The sequence below is a fragment of the Maniola jurtina genome, chromosome 21 (assembly GCF_905333055.1).
Source record: "Maniola jurtina chromosome 21, ilManJurt1.1, whole genome shotgun sequence".
Taxonomy (NCBI): domain Eukaryota; kingdom Metazoa; phylum Arthropoda; class Insecta; order Lepidoptera; family Nymphalidae; genus Maniola; species Maniola jurtina.
Genome location: NC_060049.1, coordinates 6,902,389 through 6,924,610, shown reverse-complemented (window position 1 = coordinate 6,924,610; position 22,222 = coordinate 6,902,389). Strand labels below are relative to the sequence as shown.

Here is a 22,222-nt window from a genome sequence, read left to right as displayed (position 1 = left end):
ATTTGATCTGGTAGAGAAACTCCGAGCATAGTTCTCTCCATCACCCAATGAGTTACTCTTAGCTTTCTTATGAGGCCCATAGTTAACAACCTTGTTTTGGATCAGTATGTCAACACTGGCAACACGTTCTGATACTGATTTTTTTTAATAATAATAATTTCTTTATTGTAGTAGGTACTAGCTGATGCCCGCGACTTCGTTCGCGTAAATATAAGTTTTTTACATATCCCGTAGGAACTTTTTAATTTTACGGGATATAAAGTAGCTTATGTGTTAATCCAGGGTATAATCTATCTCCATTCTAAACAGCCAAATCCGTCCAGTAGTTTTTGCGTGGAATTGTAACAAACTTACACACAAACTTTCGCCTCTTTATATTAGTTGATAGTGTGATCAGTCCAAAACATTAGTTTTTTCAGACGCGCAGCTCTATATAGATCCGCCTACCGCCTTAGCGTTGGGGCTAGGGCGGACGTATAAGGGCGGACGCGGTGCCCCGGCGTTCACTCGTGACTCGACTCCCCTCCCGAACGGGGTGGCGTCGCACACGGAACGAGAACGACCGCGCGCGTACGTATTCAACAATTTTTACGTTCCATTTTTGAAAAAATTACGTTACGTCATACTTTCCCTCACGTAATTATTCCAATTATTTGTTTATTTATTTTGAAGTGTTTTGTGCCAGATATCGGTGAGTTACGTGTTGGCGGTTCGTGTACGGAATTGTTCTTGTTGCTTTTACGTATTCGCGTACGTAATTTATTTTGCTGGTTATGGAGGCTATTGAGGATTTTACGGAATATGCACGCTCAGTATGGATCCATTGGGACGCGAATAGTTTTGAAAAATTCGCTCAAACGCTTTGGCCAATGCCGTTTATAAAATTTCATATTGAAAAATATTGTATTTGTTTCAATATTTAGTGTAAGATTATGAAAATACATTTTATATAGTAAGTTGAAGCTGATTTCGTCTCTAATAGGTTCTTAGAAATCTAACATACTTTCGTCCATATATTTTTAACATCCCTACTACTTATGCCAATTTTTCGTCTTTTTTTCGTAATTTGGCTCAACTGGGAATCGAACCCAGAACCTTACATGTATTATTATGCGTAAAGAAATGACCGTTATTATGTGTTCAAACCAATGACCTTTAAACCAAAACAGCATAATAAAAGTCAAGTAGTCCTATTGGTATTCAAATTCAAAATATTTTGGTTCAATTAGACTTTTACAAGTAAGTACCTACTTTTGAATCGTCAAAAGCATCTACCACTGGTTCGGAATGCCTTTCCTACCGAGAAGAACCAGCAAGAAACTCGGCGGTTGCTCTTTTCAAAGATTTGATATATTTTCACTTAATGTATACCTATCTACTTTGGGTTATGATGGGTCCTAAGGTCAGACAACCGGCCTTAATATAGTTCTAATCTTAAAGCGCGTTTACATGACTATTCTCAGAATTCAGATAGCAAGCAAGCTATAGCTGCGATAGGTTCTTATGAGGTGTCATGAAGACCACTTGACCTCGTTAAATACAATCCTCATTTGTTTAGATGGTATACTGAGTAATATAGTTATAACTTAGACCGGCAACGCATCGGCGGTACCTTTGGTGCTTCAAATGTTCATGGGCGGCGGTGATCACTTAACATCAGGTGACCCACCTCCTCGTTAGCACACAATTTAATTAATTATTAAAAAAAATCACTGAACATCTGCTTTGTGATATCCACTCACACCTCTAATTTCTCAAAATTCCTTAATAGCCATAGCCTATGCCTATATAACAGCTTTTGGGGTACAATTTGAAAATCCCATGAGAACTCTTTGCTTTTCCGGGATAAAAAGTAGCCTATGTCCATCCCCGGGATTTAATCTAACTCTGTACCAAATACTGTCCCAATCAGTGAACCTGTTGGGTTGTGAAAAGCTAGCAGACAGACAGACACACTTTCGCATTTATAATATTAGTATGGATAATACATAAGTATAATACTTAAAACTAATCAATAAATTTCTGAAACACTCAGGTAATCTTTCGTCACCTATACCTTCTAGATGCCTTGAGTCATGACTATTGTGTTTCATAAGCTTTCATTTCTGAAGAAGCAACATATCCAAAAGAAAACATGGATGAAAAAAGCCCTCATTTTTGTTTATGTGTGACGTTATGAACTTGAAAAATGACGGTGGCAACAATTTTGCTGAGTGTATTAGTAGAGTATACGTAAAATTGGAAACGTTTTCGGCCTTTTGGCTTTTTTATTACGTCTCGTTAAATTCCAATCTACTTATACATAGATTCAATTAAAATTAAAAAAAAAACCTTGACGTCGAAATATATTTTAATTTTTTATTTCGTTAGGAATCTTTGTACCTGCCCATATGTACAGAAGAAATACAGAAGAAACTTTAAAGAAGGTTTTGTACCTTCATAATATCTTCTTCTTATCTTTCTTATAATTCTTTTATCTTTTAAATACTAGTGTAAATTAAAAATTTATAATACCCCCGACAAGTGAAGGTTACAGTAACTAGAAAAGAGCTGATAACTTTCAAACGGCTGAACCGATTTTCTTGGATTATAGCTAAGAGCACTCTCGATCAAGCCACCTTTCAAACAAAAAAAATTAAATTAAAATCCGTCCATTAGTTTAGGAGCTACGATGCCACAGACCACAGCAGCAGCAGCTAAACAGATACACACGTCAAACTTATAACACCCCTCTTTTTGGGTCGGGGGTTAAAAATTAAAATGAAAGAGAAATTTTCGGGTATTATATTCGTTAAGCCTACTAATTCCACCTCGTTTATGTTGGGTGTAAACATAATTCCATTTTACCAAATATAATTACATCTACAGTATTGTTCGCAGAAGTGATATATCATGAACACGTGTTGGACTCCCTGGAGACGCATTCTAACATACCTACCTACGGAAACGTAATACATTTATAATATTTGTGCCATTTGGACACATTTCAGTCATGTCGTGTTACATACAAGGTAAAGACGTAATTATATAAACTGACATTGTATTGTTACCGAGTCAGTAAAAAAACTACCATAGAGAAAGAAATACATCATACAATCATTGGTAAAAGGAAAATATTTTATACACTTCGTCTGTGTTGGTGTTAGCTGGCGGGCGTGCTCTGCCTTCTTGGAGTGTTTTTTTTTGTTAAAACTGACTGGAAAGCACTCTAAGGGGGTGCCATGCGTATGTCAGCGAGCGCCGGCACGGACGGGGTCCATACTTGTATAGTTTAACTAACTTGTTACAAAAAATAACTACATACTTGACATTGGCTAATCTTTGTAAAGCCAGACGAGAGAGAAAAAAATATATTTTATATATTATATCAATACAATTAATTGGTTTCATCATCGTTATTATCGTCAACTGATAGACTTTCTCAGCTGGACATAGATGTATGGACTTCCACACGTCACGTAGGTTATGGTTTACTGAAAAAAAAATTGTGGGATTTTCATAGATAGGTATAGTGATTAGTGACCATCCTTTGTATTTAGGATGTTCTTATTTTTGTAATATGCTTTTCTAAACGTTTGTAAGGATAACCTTCGAATATCATTCTATAGTTTGTAGGTATACAAACTACACACAAACAAAACTATAATAAGAACCATTTAAAACAACGAATCATCAAATGTGAATAAAAGGAAGGATTTGAAAGAAAAATTACATGAATAAAATTTTACGACTCCTAGCGAAAGGAGTTAGAATGTAAATAGTAAGACAATTCGGTCAAGTGCAAGTCGGATACCCACACGAAGGATTCCGTATCATCGTATAAGAAATAACACTTAATTTTTTTTAAATTTCCATGACGGCCATTTTGAAATTTTTAATATTTATTGTTATAGCGGCATTAGAAATACACATTTTATGCAAATTTTAACTCTTTACCTATAATGGTTCACGAGATATAGCCTGCTGACAGACACACGGACGGACCGACGGACAGCGGAGGCTTAGTAATAGGATCCCTTTCCCCCTTTCCTTAGCACCCTTCGGACGGTATGGACACGGTATGGAGCCCTAAAAATGGCAGATAGAGCATGATAAATATTCGAAATTAACTTTACAGTTGAAATCAAATCTCTTCCATCTCACTGGCTTTGACAAGTTGTAGGATAGAAAAAGGTCTTGTTTCAAAGAATTTAAATAAATCCTAGACATCGTTGCAAAGTTGACTTGAAAGAAAAGACATCGAATAACAAAGCATAGAAGCTTTCCTTACAGTACTCTCTTTCCATTATGGCGTAACAAAAACTCTACTGTCGAGCTGTGGATATTATACACTCTACCACAAGAATCTGCAGTTCGACTGTAACTCCGTAACTGTCACTGAGTTGCGTTCCCGGGATTGAACCCCCGACCTCCGATTGGGAGGCGGACGTCCCAACCACTAGGCTATCTATCACAGCTCAAATAAATAATACTCATTTTTAGGGTCTGTACCTCAAAAGAAAAAACGGAACCCTTATAGGATCACTTTGCTGTCTGTCCGTCTCCGTCCGTCCGTCGTGTCTGTTAAGAAAACCTATAGGGTACTTCCCGTTGACCTAGAATCAGGAAATTTGGCAGGTAAGTAGGTCTTCTAGCACAAATAAAGGAATAAATCTGGAAACCGTGAATTCATCACAGAAAAAAAAATGCATTTCAATTTTCAAGTAAGATAACTATACCAAGTGGGGTATCATATGAAAGGGTTTACCTGTACATTCTAAAACAGATTTATATTTATTTTTATACATAATGGTTTTGATTTATCGTGCAAAATGTCGAAAAACATAACCGAGTACGGAACCCTCTGTGCGCGAGTCCGAATTGCACTTGGCCGGTTTTTTTCATTGCTTACTTACTGTGAATTTTCCCCTAAGTATAAGATGATTGCGGAACAATAAGGATCACTGCAGATACCAGAGGTCCAATAGTAATCTAATCCATCTTGAGCAATGTTCCAATTAAAATTTCAAGTTAACCGATACTGTAATATGGTCTGTATTACCGGGACTTAAGGATTAATCTCGAACAGATAGATAAGATTAGTTGTTTAGATATAATCCTTCTCCCGACGCAGAACATGTTTCGATATGGCCACTAATTCTTGAGGATTACTTAATACTTATTACCGAGGTTCTAACGTTTTCAGTGGAATGGATATATTTATTGAAAAAGTTTCAGTAAATTAGTTAGAAGAGACTAGAGTTTATACGGTACCTATAGTTTATAGGTTAACAAGTGTAAATTAAAAATTTATAACACCTCCGACAAGTGAAGGTTACAGTAACTAGAAAAGAGCTGATAACTTTCAAACGGCTCAAACGATTTTCTTGGATTATAGAAAGACACACTCTTGATCAAGCCATCTTTCAAACAAAAAAAATTAAATTAAAATCGGTTCATTAGTTCAGGAGCTACGATACCACAGACAGATACACAGATACACACGTCAAACTTATAACACCCCTCTTTTTGGGTCGGGGGTCAAAAAGTCCGCCAATCGAAATAAACAACCGTTTTAAGCAAAACAAAGTTGCCAAGGAAGTCTCTATAAAACGAAACAAAGCCCAAATTATTCCTAACCAACTCTTAAAGCGAATGTTGTTGACGTAAGCACTCTTAAGACTTAACTAAGAGTCATAATCGTAAAGTGTCGGTGGTGTGTGTAGACTGTAGATGTATGGCGCTGAATATTTTAGGCGAGTCTTTGAGGCTTCTTTGGAGAATTTACTAATTTTGAGGCAGACACAAACTCGGAATCGCTTTATGAAATTCCCTAGGAAAGTGTCTAGTTTCTTTAAGGTCACATTGGCACCGCAGGAAAACAAGTCGTATGTGTTTCATGAACTGTACTCCTAGCGTGCTCCATATTATACCTACATAAGGCCGATTCACACCAAATGCGTACACGTGACACGTGCGTAGTGACGCGCGTAAACCCGACGCGTAAACCTAACACACCGGGTTACGCAAAGGTCCACGCTTTACGCAAGCGGTGTGCCATATTTCATAGTTCCATACATTACAACGCAGTGGTATGCGCTAAGTCTATGCTTACGCAACGCTTACGCAGCCTGTGTAAACGAGCTATAAGAACGAGCAAAAAGAAGACGATCTCATTTGAATACTAACCCATCATGAAATTTTGCAGACACGTTCTTAGAACTAATATCTATGTATGTAGATTGCTAGCTTCCTGGTAAAATATTTAGTTTCAAAGTAACACGGGCTCAAAGATTTGCATACAAATATTTGAATTTCCTGCTTTCTGAGCTGCTGCCAGAGTTTCTTGCCCTTCCGGCGTCCTGTTTGCTGTCACGTATAATCTAAATACCTTCGACGGAATAGTGGATAGTAATCTTCTAGGTTAGCACGTTACATTCCAACCTAGACATCATCATTGCTTTTTATTAAGCCTGATTGTCGTCATACGCAAAAAAAAATTGTAAGTTAAAGCTCTTTTTTTACGGAAATCGGGCAAACACAGACGGACATAAAAAGTTTACCTAACGGTCAAAACAGTGGGGGTCTCCAAAAAATTTTTTTTTGCTATTGTAGGACACATAGGCTTCTTTTTTTATCATTTACTCTATGTTTAAAAAAAAAACAGAGTTCCCGCGAGAGTTTCAAAAAAAACTACAGGTATTCCCGCGGATGAGCTCGAAGGCTTCATCTAGTAAATAATAAAAACTAGCTGATGCCTGCGACTTCGTTCGCGTGGATATAGGTTTTTGAAAAATCCCGTGAGAACTTTTTGATTTTACGGGATAAAAAGTAGCCTATGTGCTAATCCTATAATCTATCTCCATTCTAAATTTCAGCCCAATCTGTCCAGTAGTTTTTGCGTGAAAGAGTAACAAACATACACACATACATACAAACTTTCGCCTTTATAATATTATATTAATATAATATTTATTATATAATATTATTATATTTATAATTAGTGTGATAAATTGATTAAGTAGATCTTCATTTTGTACACGAAAATATATTAAGGCTGTGGTGAGCTAATAAAGATACGGTTCAAGGAAAAAAGAGTAAAAATGTCTAAAGATAACTTTGGCAGTTTGTTTCTTATAATATTTTAGTAACGATACGCCGAAAACGCTCAATATTGGACAAGGGTTGGTGGTTTCATTCGCTGATAAGTAAAAAAGCCTTAAAGGCGTGTATTTATGTAAGAAAACCTTTTTCTTCACTAAGTACCTTTCTATTTCTACCGTAAGAGCTTCAAATAATAGTTTGTCTTCCCTCAAATATTATGTTTTGTTCGTATTCTTTAAAGAATCCCTTTAATCATTATTTTGACCATAGACGTATTTTGGCATGATAAAAATTTTACCATGCACCAACGCATGTATTTATTCGCACCAACGCTATCCATCATAGAATTGTAACAAACTGTACAAGTGTAAATTGAAAATTTATAACACCCCCGACAAGTGAAGGTTACAGTAACTAGAAAAGATCTGATAACTTTCAAACGGCTGAACCGATTTTCTTGGATTATAGCTAAGAACACTCGATCAAGCCGCCTTTCAAACAAAAAAAACTAAATTAAAATCGATTCATTAGTTTAGGAGCTACGATGCCACAGACAGATACACACGGCAAACTTATAACACCCCCCTTTTTGGGTCGGAGGTTAATTAGTTATTTAGGTAACTTCTAGGCAAGCACGCGCCAACCTAGATAATATTATCATTGCTTTTAATCAGGCATTATTGTCGTCAAGCGCAAGAATTCTCAAAAATAAATATATCTTAAAAAAATATCTATGGTCTTCTAAGATTTGAAATAATAATATACTAACCACCACTTCGCCATTCCACACGTTCTAATACTCGTAATTCTACTCGCTAAAGTGAACTCTAAAAGTGCCCCAAACTATATTGAATCAAGTGCGTACGTCGCAAATCTCCAGGGCCTTCATAAAGGAAAGTTATCGCAAGAAGTAAAAACTGTTCGTGAAAGCATCTGTTACTGGGCTTGTAATTTACTATCCCAGGGTCAAAAGTACTCCAAACTTTGAGCGCTAAAAAGGTTTAAGTTTGTTTGCCATTTTTCAAATTAAATTAAACAAAACCGATCATGTGTGAGTCTAGATTCGCACACGAAGTATTCTGCACCATCGTACCCTTATAGGATCACTTTTTTGTCTGTCTGCCTGTCAAGAAACCTATAGGGTACTTTCCGTTGACCTAGAATCATGAAATTTGGCAGGTAGGTAGGTCTTATACTTGGACGAATGTCTTATAGTACAAATACAGGAATAAATCTGAAAAGCGCGAATTTGTGGTTATATGATCTAAAAAAAACTAAAATTTGTTTCAATTTTGAAAGTAAGATAACTATACCAAGTGGGGTATCATATGAAAGGGCTGTACCTGTATATTCTAAAACAGGTTTTTATTTATTTTTATGCATAATAGTTTTTGATTTATCGTGCAAAATGTTGGAAAAAATACCTGAGCACGGAACCCTCAGTGCGCGAGTCTGACTCGCAGTTGGCCGGTTTTTTTTACTGAGTTTCTTGCTGGCACTTCTCAGTAGAATCTACTTTCCAAACTTGTAGTAAGTACTTAGTAAGGTTTTTAAAATTTCTTAAAGCCTCAAATTGCTCTACATATAGTTTGTTCAAATTATTTTTAACCCCCGACCCAAAAAGAGGGGTGTTATAAGTTTGACGAGTGTATCTGTGTATCTGTCTGTGGCATCGTAGCTCCTAAACTAATGAATCGATTTTAATTTAGTTTTTTTTTTTGTTTGAAAGGAGGCTTGAATGAGAGTGTTCTTAGCTATAATCCAAAAAAATCGGTTCAGCCGTTTGAAAGTTATCAGCTCTTTTCTAGTTACTGTAAGCTTCACTTGTCGGGGGTGTAATAATTTTTTAATTTACACATGTTGCTTCTCTAGTAGGTAAAATGATCTCCGTTACAGTTACAAACCGATTCTCTCAAGTTCCTGCAAAATATCATGCAAACGGATTAGATTTGCATATTATACCTACGTGAAATTTAATTAAACTTTTCTTGCGGAATCACTTCGGAAAACACAATTTTAACTTGATTGTGTGAATGGAAATGAAGTTCCGTTGGGTTACGATTGTGTGAGGAATGAAAATTTGTTTAAACAGACCCATCTCTGTGATAGCAGCTGGTTCGTTAAGATCGGGGAGCTGATATTTTGTGATAAGCTTTATACTGCCGACTAAAAGTCGACTAATTGTAGTCGGAGAGCGGACCAACGCTCAATTGTTCGAAAGAATTTAAAAAATCAAATGTTGATTGAACTAATAATTAATTAATCAAAAGAATTCTATGGAGTTTCGGGATTCAATTAGCTTAGTCTTGATTTAAATTTTTGAATCCTTTTCGAACAACTCAGCGTAAGATGCGAAGAGTACCTACTTAATACAGTTTTTTTCGCTAAAAAGAGATCTGGATGACAGTATTCTCTTATACCTACTGTGCGGAAAACATGAGGTTACAATAGAAATAGAAACAGAAACAGAGATTTTTTTCATTCAAATAAAGTGCTTTACGATTGCTGTGGAATACTCATAAACATTTAACGTGCTTTAAAATGACGAAATGGTTTACGTATTTTTAACCCCCGACCCAAACAGAGGGGTGTTATAAGTTTGACGTGTGTATCTGTCTGTAGCATCGTAGCTTCTAAACTAATTTTAATTTAGTTTTTTTTGTTTGAAAGGTGACTTGATCGAGAGTGTTCTTAGCTATAATCCAAGAAAATCGGTTCAGCCGTTTGAAAGTTATCAGCTCGTTTCTAGTTACTGTAATCTTCACTTGTCGGGGGTGTTATAAATTTTTAATTTACAATTGTGGAAGACTTTATTTAATAGTCACTATGAAATAATTTCTTTATTTTGACATACCTAAAGCCCCCTATTACAACTTAGAAGAAGAACTAATAACAATCTTATTAATTGAAATAGCAAAAAAAAACCCCGGGATGATACCCTTTCATTGAATTATAAGCTCAAGTCAAAATACTGTTTACCTCACTGCTATAGAAGCTCTTATTTTCACTTTTTTAGGGTCCCTTTGATCTTGTGCCTTTTTTGTTGGCGATAACACTTTTCCATAATGATATAATTAAGTCGTGTTATTTTTAGGGACTTTGAAGACGTTGGAAAAAAGTATTAAACGATTTCTTTGATAATAATGTATCCCACCTTTTTAACCGACTTCAAAAAAAAAAAAAACGAGATTCTCAATTCGTCGGAATCATTTTTTTAAGTATGCTCCCCCATTGCTCATAGACCCCTGGAACGATTTGGAATTTTTTTTTGTTTGAAAGGGTCAGGTTACTACCTGAATAGGAAGCTAATATCTAACTATCACCACTTTTTTATCATTTACTAGAGGATGCCCGCGGCTTCGCCCGATGGATTTCAGTTTTTTTTTAATCCCGTAGGAACTCTATGATTTTCCGGGATAAAAAGTAGCCTATGCCTATGTCCTTCCCCAGTATGTATCCCAAGGCTGTATGTACCTTTCATTAAAATCGGTTCAGCGTTTAGACTGTGAAAACGTAGCAGACAGACAGACAGACACACTTTCGCATTTATAATATTTGTAATTTTATGGTTTATATTGTTTCATATTTCATCACTATTTTTCATAATCGGTACTTTTATCAAAATGTCCTTACAAACAAGCAATAAAAACTCTTTATCCGTGTAAACATAATAAAATTGTACCTAATCCCGTTATAAATCATGGGACGAAATCGACCCTTTTTCAAACAAAAACGGATTTTCCAGATGAAACTCGTAAATAAAGATCGGGTCAATTTGTGCTGTAAACAAGACTATGACTGAAACTTGAAAGCCCTTATTGTTTAAAACATGGGTATTGAAATTGGTTTTATTACGACCCATGAACTGTAAATGATTGGGGCATCTACAATCAACATCATCATCCGATAGACTGTTATTTCATGTACGATTGTACGGAACCCTTCGTGTGCGACTCCAACTCGACCTTGGCCGATTTTTAGGGTTCCGTACCTCAAAAGGAAAAACGGAACCCTTATTGGATTGTTTTGTTGTCTGTCTATCTGTCTGTCCGTCGTGTCTGTTAGAAATCTACAGGGTACTTCCCGTCGATCTAGAATCATGAAATTTGGCAGGTAGGTAGGTCTTATAGTGCAAACACAGGAATAACTCTGAAAATCGCGAATTTGTGGTTATTTCACGTAAAAAAAAATTAACATGTTTTCAATTTTCAAAGTAATAATATAACTATATCAAATGGGGTATCACATGAAAAGACTACCTGTACATTCTAAAACAGATTTTTATTTATTTTTATGCATAATAGTTTTTGATTTATCGTGCAAAATGTTGGAAAAAATACCCGAGTACGGAACCCTCAGTGCGCGAGTCTGACTCGCACTTGGTCAGTTTTTTAATAGTATTGTGCTCTTCTAAAAAAGTTTTTCTCTACGATAACTATAAAGGATTGAACCCTATTTGCCCCTATAAGTGCTGTATAAACCTTGATTCTTGAATTTCAAAATACATAATAATGTTATTTTAATCTTGGCCCCGACAGACGGACAAGCAAATTGCAAATTCATTCAAGTAAGACAGATAAGACCTTGCTACGCTCAGTCTATAACCAAATCTTAAATCTAACCCAATTCCAATCTAACCTAACCTAGATGTTAGCTGGAAACTAAATGCACTGAAGTTCTAGTCGAGTTATACCGTAAGTCAAACCGCGTTCCGAACGAATTTATCGTACCAATTGACTTTCGCTACGTACGCGATGCTTGTCGCTTTACGAACTCCAACGTACTTGCATTTTAGCTAATTTAGTTCACTAAATTGAGTTGTAAAGTTAGGTTTATAGTAGACTGACGCCCGCGTGGATTTAGGTTTTTCGAAATCCTGTGGGAAACTCTGGTTTTCCGGGATAAAAAGTAGCCTATGTGCTAATCCAGGATATTATCTATCTCCATTCTGAATTTCAGCCAAATCCGTCCAGTAGTTTTTGCGTGAAGGAGTAACAAACATACACACACACACACACACACACACACACACACATACAAACTTTCGCCTTTATAATATTACTGTGATAAATAATCACTCTGAAGTCTGTCAATCCACTCTTGGTCAGCGTGGTGGATTATGACCCGTAATTGAAACCCCTATCTTATCTCAGAACGATAAGGGTTCAGACCTTTCTATTATTTTTACTGAGTACGAGCTCAGTAAAAGTAAATTTTCATGACTCCATTCTAAAAGGATCATCTTACATTTTCATACTAAGTGCACTTATCTACAATAAAAATTGGTTCGACCTGAAAGCTGATTTATAGCGTAAGGGAGGGAAAAAGGGAGGGGGAAAGCTTATCCAGTATCCACTATCTATCAAAGGCCACTCGTAAAACATAATAAACTGTGATCCATCTTGTCATACGTCCATTTTATGCGTCATTTACAGGACGCTGCCTATAATGGCCAAATATAATAGGTAGTTGCGAATACAATAGAAGCAAAAATCTAAAAGCTTAGCATATTGATTTCCATGCCTACAAAAGTGGGTAGAAATCTGAGTAATTGTTTGACCTTATTCCACTCTCCTTTTTCTACAACCTCACCGCATGCCACCACTACATATCTATGGCCACCACACACAATTTCACCCTCATCACCTGGGTGGCTAGTGCACTTCGACCACCCGTTGTACTAGACCGTTTTTTCCACGCACATCAAAACTCTGGAACCAATTTTTTTCGGCAGTGCCCCCACAATATCTCAATATGGAGTTATTCAAGGAATGGGTCTACAAATTCCTGAAAAGCCAGCTCTGGCGCTGCAAATGTTCATGGGCGGCGGTAATCACTTAACAGCAGGTGACTCGCCCTGCACGTTTTCTCGCTATAAGACGCGTATCCGTGCAAATGATACAGCACGATGTGGCCTCAGCATAAAATAAACTACCGCATGCTGCAAAAAAATTAATGTTTCTATAATAGGATGCTGCATTGTCGCATGTTGTTGCTCCAGCGTAAAACAGTCTTTAGGTTTTATTTGAAAAATCACAGACGTAACAGAAGAAATATTTAGTTTCAAAACAAACTGGAGTGGTGCTTTCTTTCAAAGCGTATTTTTCAATGAAAAATTTTCTTGTCCGCTCTCTGCTTATTTGACTTCAAATTGTTCGGAATGCTGTAATTCTTTCAATTCCGCCGTCCGCGATCATTCTTTTAAACTTTGCATACGTATATTGAAGAATACGATGGAATCAATTTCTAATCATACTTACTTATATACTTACCTATTATAAATGCGAAAGTGTATATGTAATATGTATGTTAGTCTGTCAGCTAAGTAGATATTCACTGCCTAGCCGTTGAAAAACAAGTTTTTGTAGTCAAAAAACAATTAATTTAATGACACTTATATTTTAAAATAACGTTTTATACCATAATTCTGAGCCAATGCACTCGTTGAATATTATTGAAAACAATATTGAGTTTCATTTTTATTTATTGCTCATATTATTTAATGCCATTGTGGCACATGAAAGCTTGAATTTCACGAAATTTTTCAAATGTTTTTTTTTTTTTTAAGCCAAGCTTTATTACAAACGTTTTGGATGAAGAACTAACTCGTAAATGTGGAATTAACGTTCTTTTTTCTAATAATAAAGATAAATTACATTGAACAATTATTTTTTTTGTATAAAAAGTTAAATAGTTCTTTTATATTTTTTTTTAAGTTTTGTAGAACTATTAACCGTTTTAAACAACACGAACACAATGCAATGCTACAAAACAGTAAAGTAATTGCCTAAGCTATCTCAGCTAGACGTGTCTACAAGTGTAAATTAAAAATTTATAACACCCCCGACAAGTGAAGGTTACAGTAACTTGAAAAGAGCTGATAACTTTCAAACGGCTGAACTGATTTTCATGGATTATAGCTCGATCAAGCCACCTTTCAAACAAAAAAAACTAATTTAAAATCGGTTCATTATTTTAGGAGCTACGATGCCACAGACAGATATACAGATACACACGTCAAACTTATAACACCCTTCTTTTTGGGTCGGGGGTTAATAAAAGGCCTAAATATATCTCTTGATACCCATCGCGTGACGTACAGTCGTATTCAAAGGTCTCTCGGGAAATTATGTAACATTATGGTTGCTCCTTATTCCGTCACAATAAAGTTGAGCTCAAACAAAGAGAAATATTTATTCAATCTCTTGCAGAATATACAAAAGAGGTCTTGAAATAAGATTTCTTCTTTATCTGCTCATCATATTTTTAACCGCAAAGTTAACATCTCACACGCTTAGTAATGTCGTAACTGGATTCAAAAATAATAATTTTTTTGCCAAATCGCATAAAACATTTTGCAATTATTTGGACATAAACGTCACAAGATGTTAGATATGCTACAAACCATATCAAGTGCTCACAAAACAAATAGTAGGTATAACCAGAGGAGTAAACTGCTTATTGTATAAAAACCGGCCAAGTGCGAGTCGGACTCGCGCACCGAGAGAGGGTTCCGTATTCGGGTATTTTTTTCGACATTTTGCACGATGAATCAAAAACTATCACACTAATATTATAAAGGCGAAAGTTTGTATGTGTGTGTGTGTGTGTGTGTGTGTGTGTGTGTGTGTATGTTTGTTACTTCTTCACGCAAAAACCACTGGACGGATTTGGCTGAAATTTGGAATGGAGATAGGTAATATCCTGGATTAGCACATAGGCTACTTTTTATCCCAGAAAATCAAAAAGTTCCCACGGGATTTCGAAAAACCTAAATCCACGCGGGCGAAGTCGCGGGCATCGGCTAGTTATGCATAAAAATAAATAAAAATCTGTACAATGAATGTACAGGTAAAGCCCTTTCATAGGTATGATACCCCACTTGGTATAGTTATCTTACTTTGAAAATTTAAACACGTTTTAATTTTTTTTTAAATGATGTAACTGTGTTTCTATTCAAGCTCTCCCAAAAGCCTAGAAAAAACACAGTACTTCATTTTTTCCTGGTATAAATGAAGCTTTACACAGCAGACCAAATAAAATCAGTGCGAACGCTTTGTTGCGACTTTTGCAACCACTGGTCGATGCAAAAGCTACGAGAGAGCTGTGTTGCATTTTATTACGTAACTGTATTACTAACTTTTGCATGCATATCGCGGCTTTTTCACCGACGAAGCTTTGGAAAAGTCGCGCTAAAGCGTTGTAGGTGAGAACTGAGAACTGAGAGCGGTTTGAAAGGTGAAAAGTTGGTACAATACAGCCACAGTTTTACTGTGGTTTTTTACCCCCGACCCAAAAAGAGGGGCGTTATAAGTTTGACGTGTGTATCTGTCTGTGGCATCGTAGCTCCTAAACTAATGAACCGATTTTAATTTAGTTTTTTTGTTTGTAAGGTGGCTTGATCGAGAGTGTTCTTAGCTATAATCCAAGAAAATCGGTTCAGCCGTTTGAATGTTATCAGCTCTTTTCTAGTTACTGTAACCTTCACTTGTCGGGGGTGTGATAAATTTTTAATTTACACTTGTACGATGTAGATTGTAGTATATAGTGATACAACTCAGCGATTTAATTTTTTTACTAAAGTAAATTCTACAAAACGAAATATTAATGAACTGAGATTTAACACGGCTACGGAAGAGATAATTATGACCTCTATCTCGAAACCGAGAGGGGATAGTTTTTGATAAATAAGAAATAGTTGGTTTTCCGTTTGCATTCCATGTCTCATAGATACTATAATTATTATTAATAAAAATCCAAGATTTAGATCTTTATGAGTTGTAGGAACGACAATAATAATAGTTCAAAGGGCTTGCTTCGAATTTTGGAACTAACGCATTTCACGTTTTCCTTACGATTTATTTACCAGATGGTACCAAAACCAATTTTCATTTTGAACAATAAATATTGACAGCGGCTGCTGACACGACCTGGTCCTTAAAATAATCAAATTTGAACTCTATGTAAATAGAATTAAAATCGAAATTTAAGCCTCTTAGAAAGGCCCATAAATTTCTGCTCGGAAATTTTCTTGGGTAGCCCCTTTTTGCCGTCAGCAACAAACTGAATGGGTGTCTCTAAACGATTTGTTTTGAACTTAAGGTTTATTACAATTGAGACAGTCAAGATTTCTGGCTTGTTTGGAGATCTTTGTTTTCTGAATTCGGGTATTATACCTATTAATCCTGAAAACCTTCTATCTAGTTTTAGTTGGCTACAACGATGTGCAGGAGATAGCAGTTGGTCAAACTTATATGTATTGGTTGCGTTCGACTAAAATGGACTATACAGAAGACTCGTTTCGTTATTCCTGATGCCAGCTGCTCGCTTCGCTGATCGCTCGTTACCTGCCCCATCACTCCACTCCACTCCACTCGGTTCGCTCAGACTCGCATCATTCATGTCAGCTGCTGATAAAACTGATTAGTCAAATGTAAATTGTAACCGGTTACATATAGCCTTAGCCGTAAATAAACAAGGTAGATCTAAGTTTAACCAGCTGCTACCGTTCGCACGTGTTTGTAGCCAGTTAAAACTAGGTGGATCTAAACTAGGCTTTTAGATCATTTAAGACTGTGATATAATCAGGTTTTTTAGAACAAGTTAGCTCTTAACTACAATCTCACCTGGTGGTAAGTGATTATGCAGTTTATCAGCTATTCTCATTATCTTTATTACAGATAAACAATTGGCTCGAAAACTATTATTTTTCATCTTTAATGTATACTATTCAATCCCTCCACTCCTCTTAATCTTAAAGAACGATTTGAGTACCTATGAGATACACAGTCAGTTGAATTTAAGTCTTGTGAACTCAAATTCAAAATATAGTGAAGCGAGTAAACTTTGATTGGACATAAACTACACTGTGGGTCTAAATTGGACATTGCAGTCGGCCAAATTGATCTAGTGTTTTGAAATTTCCAATTTCGTGTGGCTAAATGAGAAAATGGCTGCTAGGTTACACTAGGAATTTTAGTTTCGAAAGGAAAATTGGAGTTTATAAGAATTTATTTCGCTTAGTTCACCATAAAAAGTAAAGTCGGGCTTAGTATAATTGAAATGAAAGAAATTAGCGTCGTTAAGAATTGATAGACCAATTTAGGTTCCTATTATAAGGCGTCACTCAGAAAAGTAGGTATTACTGAAATATTTTTAACAAATAATAATAAAACTGTCCTCCTAAAATGCGTGAGGGATATAGGTCACAACGCGTAGACGTTATTGAGAGATTAAGGCCTCAAATACACGAGAGCTTTTTTAAAGTAAAAAAAAAATCGTCTGTTAAAAAAGCGTATAAATAGAACAAATATACCTATTCCCAAGTATCTGCTCACACGTCAACGCTTTTTTACGTGTGAACTGATACTTTAGAATACATATTTTGTTCTATTTCTCCTGTAGTTACATGAGGCCTCTGGCCTAAATCTATTTAAACTAATGCCAAAACATATTGTCTATTGCAGAGCGTTTATACTACGCACGGTTGTAATACGGCTTACTCAATCCCAAACGCCACCCTCCAGGACAGCATACGTCTGACATTGTATACCCTTAAATTGCGGCAAAGTATTTTCTTTTACAATTGTACGAAACCAATAAAAAACTAACATTGCTCGTTTGTACACATTAATCGTTGAAAAACGTTTCTACATTTTTTATTCACTATTTTATTGCTGGTGACCCTCGTGTACATGGTAGCATACAGTTTATTTCCTACGAGGTTAATTAAAAATATTTATTTTCTGTGACGTCAATTAACGACCGAGTGTAAGGAAGTTTCAGACGGGAGACGTACTACTCTAGCAGTCAGCTAAAAGCTAATAGCTAAAACTTTTAAACTTAAAATCAGGAGGTTGCCACGACCACGACGAAAATGCATGACGTGATTTCTAATAATAAGATTTTTAACCTTATTACCTGTTATAATCGCTGATCGTTCCTCCCTGTGTTGGGGACACTACTACGCAGAGAAATTTTTAGCTTTCATAAAATAACGAAGGTCTAGCACGCGCTGGCTCCTTCTCTAATAACACATTTATGCATATAACTGCCTCGTTGGTCTAGTGGTTAGCATGTTCGACTGTAGATGATGTGGGTCTGCGTTCGATTCCCGGGTAGGACCAAAAAAATTGCTAGAGAGTTGGTGGTGTTTCTGATTTCTCTAAGGTCGTGTCAGATTTCCGTCCCATTGGGCTATGAGAATGAGGGAATAGAGAGTGTTGGCTAATATCCCCATAGACGGTTTGTGAGGACATATTATATATTATTCAAAAGCTTCAGACGTGTGACGAGCTACCCCAGTAGTCATTAATCAAAGCTTGCATTGTATAGCACAGTATGCATGGATACTATAAATGGTACAGCATTCTAGCTTGTCAGCGTGGTACTGAAGGATTTACTGCTACTCCTAGATTAATTAAATCTTCAATGTCCAGTCCAGTTCCAGTCGGTAAATACTTGTAAATCATGATTAAATGCACTTTACATTTTTAACCCCCGACCTAAGAAGAGGGGTGTTATAAGTTTGACGTGTGTATCTGTCTGTGGCATCGTAGCTCCTAAACTAATGAACCGATTTTAATTTAGTTTTTTTTTTGTTTGAAAGGTGGCTTGATCGGGGGTGTTCTTAGCTATAATCCAAGAAAATCGGTTCGGCAGTTTGAAAGTTATCAGCTCTTTTCTAATTATCTTCTTTTGTCGGGGCTGTTATAAATTTTTAATTAACATTTGTTCGTAATCCTTTATGCTAACCACCTCGACTTGACTATGAATAAAGTACTTTCGACTCATGTTAACGAACCTTTACATGTTAGTAATAATAACCGGAGCTTAAAGTGATCTTCGATGCGAGTGAATTAACTAGTTCTCATTGCAAGCCTACATTAACTAACTGTCGTTACACATAAAAAAACTGTCTTCCCGTCGTTAAAACGCTGTCAGTCTGACGAGGCATTACAGACGTCAGACATAGGCTCTGCTTTTGTCACCCGGTTCCCCACATGTCCTCGTTTTACGCGTCACGCGTAAATGGGCCGTTAGGGATGATTAAATGCACTTTACATTGTTTTGTAATCCTTTATGCTAACCAACCTTCATCCAGCACAATCTATACTAATATATAATAAATAAAATTGGAGTGTCTGTCTGTAATTTCGAAATAACTACCTCATATTAAGCTCATATGGTTATTTGAACGATACCATAACTGAATCACACGTTTTTAAAATTTTTGTCTGTCTGTCTGTCTGTCTGTCTGTCTGTTTGAAAAGGCTAATCTTTGGAACTACTTTTTTAACCGACTTTGAAAAAGGGAGTTGTGTTTTTCTACCTATGTACACCGAAATCTCCGAGATTTCTGAACCGATTTGCGTCATTTCTTTTTTAATCGATAGAGGAACTTTGCGACATTGTTTCATAAAAAATTTGGAGTCCAACTCCTCAATCCTGATGCTGCAGGGGATCTGACCAATCCACGCGGGCGAAGCTGCGGGCATCAGCTAGTACTAAATAACAGCTTTTCAAACGGAATGTATTTTAGTTAGGCAATAAAATACAGCGAAATAACAGCATTTCAAATGCCATGTGTTTTTAGTTAGGCAATAAAATATACAGACCTAACATCAAAGGGTTTTAATGGACAGACAACATAAATATAGTATGCTATTGACTTAAATATTTACGGTTCTATTGACACAAAAGCACTGTATGAAATTGACCAGTTTTTTTTTTCAAAACTTACATCTAGCATTATAGGATTCCCAATTCGCTAGTGTAGAACATAGGTAGGTACTTACATCTTAAATAATAACCTTATATCTATGTCTACATATTTTTTCCAAGTTAAGGAATCTTCGGTGTACGAGTCTAACTCGCACTTGGCCAGTTTTTTTGGATTTTCTTATGAAGAAAAGCTGAAAACACTTTATTTCTAAAAGCTTTTCCTGTTTACTGAACACATATGGTACTGTGGTGTGCTGTGGTTATAATTAGGTACGTCCTGTGTGCATTGCCAGGTCTTTATTTAAACATTCTGTGTTTTTAAATTCGCTGCATCTACGATTGCCTTTACTTGAAATAGGTAATAATATTTAGGTATGTTTGTTTAAAGTTGTCGAAAAAGTGTTACTTATTAAATGGGACATTTAGTATTACTATCATGTGAGGCTATTAAATATCACTTGATGTAACGGTGAAAGAAAATATCGTGAGGAAACCTGCATGCCTGACGATTCTCCATAATGTTCTCAAAGGTGTGTGAAGGCTGCCAATCCACACTTGACCAGCGTGACGGACTATGGCCTCTAAACCCTTCTCATTCTGAGAGGATACCGATGCTAAGTAGTGAGTCGGTGCTGATGTGTACAAGTGTCAGTTAAAAATTTATAACACCCCTGACAAGTGAAGGTTACAGTTACGGTAACACAAATACACACGTCAAACTTATAACACCCGTCTTTTTGGGTCGGGGGTTAAAAATTGCATGAATTTCCTTCAAAGGTATGGAACTCAGTCATAGAGTAGGATCAGTGCACGAGTTTGACTCGCACTTGACTTTTTGTAAAAGCAAAGCTGAAATCACTTTATTTCTAAAAGCTTCTCCTGTTTACAGTTGCACTGTGGTAATAGTTTACATATACACTGTCAGGTCTTTGTTTAAACATTCTGTGTTTAAATTCGCTGCAACTGCGATTGTGTTTACTTGGAATATTAAACTTGTGTTTGTTTAAAGTTATTGATAAAGTGGGGCATTTAGCTCGGCTATCACGTGTCGGTATTTTTAACCCCCGACCCAATAAGAGAGGTGTTATAAGTTTGACGTGTGTATCTGTGTATCTGTCTGTGGCAGCGTTGCTCCTAAACTAATGAACCAATTTTTTTATTTGTTTGAAAGGTGGCTTGGTCGAGAGTGTTCTTAGCTATAATCCAAGAAAATCGGTTCAGCCGTTTGAAAGTTATCAGCTGTTTTCTAGTTATTATTGTAACCTTCACTTGTCGGGGGTGTTATAAATTTTTATTTACACTTGTAACACGTTTTTATTAACTCACTTTCTTGTCGGTCTGATTGTTTGTTTGTCTGTCCAGAGCAAATCTGGAAATCGATTTTAAATTATCTTCCCTGTGAGCTAGCTTTGGAATTTTAAATCGATTTTAACGACTTTGATGTGAGTTTAGAGGCTTGAAATTTAAAATATAGGTTGGAACTGGATGAAAGCACAACATTAACTTGCTTTTTTGTGTATGTGTTTATTAATTTGTTTGTTTTTCGTCTGTGCTCCAGGCACAGCTCTGCAGCGACCTTAAAAGGGCTCTCTCCGTCACTCGTTTCATACAAACGTAGTTCCAATTTCATTTGAATACTAAACAACCAAAGTCCATGAAATTTTGCAGACATATTCTAAAAACTAATATCTATGTCTGTGTTTTCCAGATTTCTGTTAAAATATTCGCTTTCAAAGTTACGCGGTCTTAAAAATTCACATGCAAATCTTTGAGCCCTTGTAATTTTAAAACTACATATTTTTAGAAAAATCTAAAACACCACAGACACAGATATTAGTTTCTAGAATATATCTGCAAAATTTCATGTACTTTGGTTGCTTAGTATTCAAATGAATTTGGAACTACGTTTGTATGAAACGAGTGACGGAGAGAGCCCTTTTAAACTTTAATGTCTTGGGTGTCTGGCAGGGGGTTGCCGCGATGCTAAGTGTCTGGCAATGCATGACATTAATTCTCATACTATTCCGAAGAAAATACAAAAAAATGACTTTATTTAATACCTGTTATCTGCCAAAGCCACCATGATCGACACTTCATAGTAGTTGATCGTTTGTCCCTGTGTTGGGGACAATGCGCATAGAAGCTTTCAGCTTTTGTAACATAACGAAGGTCGGACCCTCACAGGCTCCAAGCCTATACCCATCTTTATCTACCTACCTTTATTTTGTTCATTAAAACAAAAGCCAAGCGCTATCTGTGCAAGCTTTTCCGGTATTGTGTATTTGTACACTCTATGCAGCTTGTTGTCAGCTTTCTGAACATTGCTTGAATATTTAAGCTCAGTGCAACTATACCGGACGCCTTTCAGTTTGCATATTAAATAGTACTACTATGAGAATTGTGTCAAAAACAAAGA

General features: G+C 36.2%; 1 protein-coding gene across 3 annotated transcripts in view; it reads left to right on the top strand.

The window, feature by feature from the left end:
• The first annotated feature begins 476 nt into the window (after nt 1–476).
• LOC123876206 (U8-agatoxin-Ao1a-like) overlaps nt 477–22,222 on the top strand; it is a 65,367-nt gene continuing 43,621 nt past the window's right edge. For 2 of the 3 annotated variants that reach the window (XM_045922383.1, XM_045922381.1), the window contains exon 1: nt 477–570. The gene's annotated coding sequence lies outside the window, so the exon portion shown is untranslated. Of the gene's footprint in view, nt 692–22,222 lie in introns of all 3 variants that reach the window. The other variant, XM_045922382.1, reaches the window with a different exon arrangement.